Here is a 6,719-nt window from a genome sequence, read left to right on the forward strand (position 1 = left end):
CTGTAAATGCTGCAGTCGTCACGTAGTAGAATCATTCACTGACAAATTTAATACATGCTGCTAAAACTTATGTTTCACCGACGCTTACGCATTACTAAAAGTGTACTTTTCCAATGCACAATATGCTACTATTTGTTAGTTACAGTGACGTTGCAAGCTTGTCTTTGAAGGTGTATTCTTAGCAACATGAAAGTTTGTTGGTAAATGCGGGTTTTGAGCCATTGGAAGCATCTTTTGTAACTTGGGTGTTACTATAAATTTCAAGCTACTTTTTTCTTAATTATGATTTAAAATTTACTGAAGTTATGTAAAACATCGATGAAAGATATTTATTTATAAAAAAAATAACGTCAAATTTAGTGTGTAAACCTATTATAAAATTTAGAATGAATCACCTTTCGAATAATACCAACCTGTCAAATATTTGCATTAATCATTTAAACAAAAGTGAAGATATATTTTTCAAACATAACATTGTCATTGAATCCAAAAGAAGAATTGCCAACCTGTCACGTATTTCAAGTCATATCAACTCAATTTATAACCGTTGAATTACATCACGTGAAAGATGAAAAAAGAATTAGTAGTAATACAAGTAATTATTACAACAAAAATTCCAATGCAAGTTTCTTTGGAGCATAACGATTCATTTGAAACAAAAGGAGAAAATACCAAGTCAAGTTCTTTGAAACTTCATCTAAATTAAACTCTATTAAATTCTCTACTAGAGACCACTGAGACATGAAATATGTAAACATATGAAAATAAATAATTGAAGTAGGGAAGAGTTACATAAACTAAACTTAACAATGTAAAACTTAACAAGTTAATGAAACTTATGAACTAAAATGAACTTAGTAAAAACAACTAATACAACAAACTCAATAATAATGGCATGAAGCATCATTTATTAAGAATGAAAAAATGAAAATTCTAAATAAACACACAAGCACTCAACAACCTAATGAAATTCATGAACTTGGTTTATAATAATAACTTATCAACCCAACAAAGGTTGACAAAATGAAGAAAAACAACTAATAGAACAAACTCAATAAAAAAATCAAAATAATAGTGAATTTTGAACAAAAATGAAACATCATAACTGTAGGATAGTCATAACAATTCAGTTATACCCAGACAATGTAAATAACATTTTAGTTAATTTAAAACTATGACTACCACAACTACAGGATAGTTGATACACTTCAACTTCTTATCTAATTCAACACTTTAGACTAAATTAGAGTTTTAATAAGAAAATCTTATATGGATTACCTTCTAATTGTCATTGGGTTGTTATAGATTCCTTTCTGTGCTAGATGTACTTTCTTGATTTGTCAATCTTTTAAATATTTCTTCAATTGTGACCTGTTATGCTTCAACTATACTGTGCAACTTAAGTCCTGCTTCTTTAGCCGTTTGGTAACTTGCTTCATTCTTAGAATGTTTTGTTCTTGCTTCATTCCTGGAATATTTAAGTTTCATACAATAATTTATTAAGTTCAAATATTAATGCATATAATTTATGAATGAATGAATGAAAGCCTAAAATCAAACATTTTCCAATACAAAATTGATCTAATTCTGCCATATTGCACTCCACTTCCCCTTCAAATAACCTACCTCATTTATTACACACCTGTACTGGAAAATGAACAAAGAAAGAAGAACAAAATCCTATTTTTAGGAACAAGAAACAAAATAAAAAACATTTGGGGGAAAATCAATTTATACCGCTATGACAATACTTATATTTTCAAGAGAACTCACCTATAATATCATTGCTTTCTGAATACCAAGAAATGTAGAAAATAGCTTTGAATCGATCATTCTTTTAATAAAAACTATCCAAACAGTTCATTTTCATCTAAATCTTATTGTTTAGACATGAAAGTTAATATAGGTTAAACTATTGATAAAAATTAATGAAAAAAAGCTTTAATTGGTAGGTTTTGAATTTTGGCTTGGATCAAACATTCCAAATTCACACATATCAGCATCACATAGATTTAGGGGAAAAAAATCTCCAAATAATACATATAACAAGTTACTCAAATTAAGCTCCAACTATAAGCTCTATAACTCAAGGATCAAAACCTACAATGCATACATAGTCATTTGGAAGAAATTATAAACATTACTGTCAAAAATCATTAAAAAGACATGATAATTATTTCAAGATGATGCAAAATTTACTTTTGAACCTATCTTTTCGTTTCATCCAATAAGAAGGGTTTCAATTTTTTCAAATGAACGATTTGAAGACCTATTGATTTTAATAACTGATTGCAGAGTTGATCATTCGGACCTTTCAATTCATAGATGTGGATCTTGGACCTATGAAGGGGAATATTCTTGAAACTCACAAAGAAAAAAGGAAGTGAGTTAGACAGAAAGAGAAGAAACTTGGACGAAAAAACAAGTAACTTGGATAAAAAGAAACGAAGTGACTTAGACAAATCTTTTTTATCGATAACCTCAGACCAATCAATTGAATATTGATTAATACGTAATCGATCGAACACTACTTAAAAATGAAAATGGCTCTTCTGCTCAGAAATGAAATGTTCCTCGAAATTCTTGTCCCCATTTTCAACTCATATGGAATGACAGAGAACGTGACTTGTGAACATTTGTAATAATCAAAACTGTGACCAATAACAAAATCTTAGCAACATATATTTACACCACTTTCTTTCAAGTAAAATATACGAAAAAGGAAAAAGAAAATTTGCATTTTAATTACTTGTATCATCTTCATTGTAGACATAAACTATAATTGAAAGACAAATATGAAATAACCCAAATACACGTGTTCTTCTGAATTCCACAAAAGATTGGTGGGAGTTTTTGGATGACAGGAAAATCGTGTAGGAGAGGGAAGAAGAAGGAATAGAAAGACGTGGGAAAGGGAAAGAAATTGAATGGACGGGAAAGAAATGGAATGGAAAGATGTGGGAGAGGGAATACCAATTACAACCTCAAGTAAATGAAACATGGATTCTTCATATTACATGATTCTTAATATTACATGATTTGGTTAAGATTGGCTTGTTATGGCTAAAACTAAACTATTTATTATGACTTGCTCATGAAGTTCAGATACCAAGTTCAATTTATGTATCGCGTTTGTGTCCTCAACAATTCATTACTTTTCTGGACACATGAACTATATCTTTGATAGATGAAGAAGTGAAGTGATTTATATTATCTTCATATCTACAAAGTTCTGACCTTCATCTACTTTTCTTTGGTCACCCATCGGCCTTTTGCTTCATCTTCAATCTCTGAATCTCCATCGCAGGTCATGTTTGAAGCTTCCATTACAAAGGTTCTTTGATTTCTCCCCATCATTTCTTTCTTTTCCGTCTTTCATTCTTTTCTTCTACTCCATTTCTAGTATTCAATTCCGAAATGATAGTTTTCCTGATTCTGTGGCTTTAACCTTTCTCAAATTTTGTTCTTTTCATTGACTTCAGTTACTCCCATGGCTTCCACTTCCACCAAGGATCTTGTTGCTGGTAAATTCCTAATTTCATTTCTTGTAATTCCATTCGTTACATACTCATACTCTATCCTAGATTGTAAGAGTTGGGGGTAATTTGTAGGGGTGGGGGTTTACATGAAAATAAAGGGGTTCTTCTGTTCAAGTTTCTATTTAGATTTATGCTTTAGTTTCGAGCGGCTAGAAATGCATATCAATGGAGAGCATGTGGAGCTGGAAGTTGGAAGTTGGGAAATCTGGAAATTTGTAGCTTGAAGATAATACATTACACTTAAGTTAATGTAAGTCTATGTTTGGCTTATGGTACCATGATTTGTATAGGATAGTGTGTAGTTTGGTGGGTTTTTAAAGGTTTTGGTGTTTGGAGTTGGTAGAATTGACAAATTTGTAGTTTGAAAGAAAAGACCCATGTGTTTTGTGGGCTTGATTTTATTAGAGTCAATGGAGTTGGTAGGCTTGATTTATTGTTTGGTTTGAGCTTAGAGTTAATGTACAGAGTTTGTAAGCTTGATTTATGTTTGGCTTGATTTAAGTTTGTATAAATTATTTGTCTACATATTTTTGCAGTGTCTTAGTCCTGCTGGGGAGTACAATCTTTGACTTGGAATTATAAAGGAACTGCATCCTGACATGGTTGCTACTTATTCAAGCAGGTTGTACATATTCCTTCTAAATAAACTAGAGGTCTTGAGTTTTTGCCGTGGCTATTCATATTAGCTTCCAAGTATGTCAATTTTATGTTAAATGTTGGCACTACTCAAGTTTTTTGAGGATATCAATTCATTGTTAAAGCTGGTGTTAATATTGGAGGAAAAGATGTGAAACAAGTTTTTTCTTTATTGGTTTAACTTCTTTGATTGGCCATTTAAATATTATACTAGCTTGCATTATTTTCATCATTCTATCCGATCTGATTTTGGGGAGGGGCCATCAATACTAGATGTTATGAAACCTAATGGATACAGAGTTGAAGGGTTACTTTTGATCTTCTTTTCTCGTTTTTTAATCAATTTTTGGTGTTATATCTGTGTTCACCTGTGACATTTGATAATGAAATGAGTTATAGTACACAATTCCTAAATCTCTGCTTGTGCGCTACTTAGATATCCAATATTGGATGTTGGCGACGGTTTTAGCTTCCACTCTTCTAACTGCTTTTAGCAAACCCATCTTCTTTGATTGATACATATGTTTTGTTTCCTATAGACATTGATGAAGCATTTTTGAATTGGTGGTCCATTCTTTTATTTGAACTAATTGCTAATCTACTCTTTCTTGATATGATATTGTGATCTCTATTGACCCATGTGGGCATTTTTTCTTCAGGAGGCTGCAGTAGTAAAAGACAGCAGCCAAAGCATGATATCAGGCAATGATTTTAAATATTGATTACACTGAGTTAGAGAACTTCTCCAAGTGGCTTGTTGTCTCTTACTGGTTTCCTTTCTCTTTAACATTTTCATATAATTATATGGATGTGTGTGATTGTATTTTAGGTAACTTTGTATTTAGTTTTGTGGTGGAGTGTATTGTTGTGTCTATTGTTATATTTTAGGTTTCGATTTGGGACATTTATAGGTGGAAGAGAAATATTGTTAGCTTGTCACATAGAACAATAATCATGCATATATTATCGTAGGTATGCACTACAACAAACAATTTTTTTATATATATTTTTTATAAAATACGAAGATGGACATTTCCTGACACAAAACGAGACATTTAATGTCAGTTTTTAACTTTTTGATGACATTAAAACTGAATTGGACATTTTAAAAAGTGAGCATTAAAAAAAATATTGGACAATTATTGAAAAAAATGGTAAAAAAACAGATATAGTAGATGGTGTACGATGTCGGTTTTCAACTGACATTGAAGATAATTGGCATTGAAATTTCGATCAGCTATAATGTCGGTTTAAACCAACATGAAAGACTTTTTATAACATGATCTTCGATGTCAGATTTCCACCAACATTGTATCGCTATAATGTCAGTTTTAAACCGACATTAAAACCCAGTTTTATTGTAGTGTTTTGGTATACTGTGGACCTTAGCCCCAAGGTCTCTCTATGTATACTAGTTCAATTAAGGTTCCCATTAAACCCTAATTAACTAGGAATGAACTTTTATACATTAAGTCCATACTCAATTAGGTATCTAGGACCTTAATTAGGACCTTAATTAATTAATTCACATAATAGAGCCCAATCTAATAAAATAACCCAATGTGATAAAATATTAATCCACATACATAGTCCACACTTTAATTATACGTATTATTATTTAAAATATGACTAACAATCTCCCACTTGGGCTATGTCAGTGTACTTGATGTAATTAAATCAAAAACCTTGAACGCGCATAAACATGTTATTTCAATAATAGAATTCCCCTTTAATTCAATCTGGTCCATCTCCTGTATCAGCACATAATCAAGGTGGCTTTTGTCACTACTCTTGTATCTAAACCTTCCTTGATCACCAGTTTCAGTACATTCAATGACATGGATCAAGTATGGATGAATAGCATGAAAACTACATGCAAAGTGATATAGATCATGCTTGTTTCCAACTGGTCCAAAGTTTTTAGTGAGATTATTCTTAAAAAAAACAAAAAGTTATGCTAAACCGCATTTGTAAAACCACATGCATGATAAACAAGTTCAGATAATAAAGCGTAAACCATTAATTTTATTCTATATAGAAAATAAACAAATTAAGGTCAAAGAACATCCTCATAACAAACTTCCACTAAACTATGGAATCAGAAAAGTGAATAACACTCATGTGAGCAACATGCTCATGAAATACTTTAGGTGGTAATTCAATGGGTTTGTCATGTTTTTCACAACCAGAAACTTCACATCTACATACTTTGACTTCGATTGCTTTTGTTGTTATTGGAATACATCGCTATCGACTTATTGTCACAAAATAATTTTAGTAGTCTTTCTATGCCGAACACTATCCACAACCCTATGACAAAATTTTGCAACCATATTCCATGATTTGATGCCTTATAACATGCTATAAATTCTGCAGTTATGATAGAATAAGTCATAAGTGTTTGTTTAACACTTTTCCAGGATATAGCTCCTCCAGCCAACATGAAGATATAGCTTGAAGTGGATTGTAAAGTGTCTTCACATTCAACATAATTGGAATCAAAATACCCAACGATCTCTAAAACTTTTGATCTCCGATAAGTGA

At 31.3% G+C, this 6,719-nt stretch overlaps 1 long non-coding RNA gene across 1 annotated transcript; it reads left to right on the top strand.

Annotated features, from left to right (window-relative positions):
* The first annotated feature begins 3,494 nt into the window (after positions 1-3,494).
* LOC120092952 lies at positions 3,495-4,988 on the top strand. The gene is made up of 3 exons (XR_005486230.1): positions 3,495-3,524; positions 4,076-4,161; positions 4,835-4,988. It is a non-coding gene; the product is annotated as an uncharacterized LOC120092952 (long non-coding RNA).
* The last annotated feature ends 1,731 nt before the right edge of the window (positions 4,989-6,719 follow it).

The sequence above is a fragment of the Benincasa hispida genome, chromosome 12, assembly GCF_009727055.1.
Source record: "Benincasa hispida cultivar B227 chromosome 12, ASM972705v1, whole genome shotgun sequence".
NCBI lineage: Eukaryota > Viridiplantae > Streptophyta > Magnoliopsida > Cucurbitales > Cucurbitaceae > Benincasa > Benincasa hispida.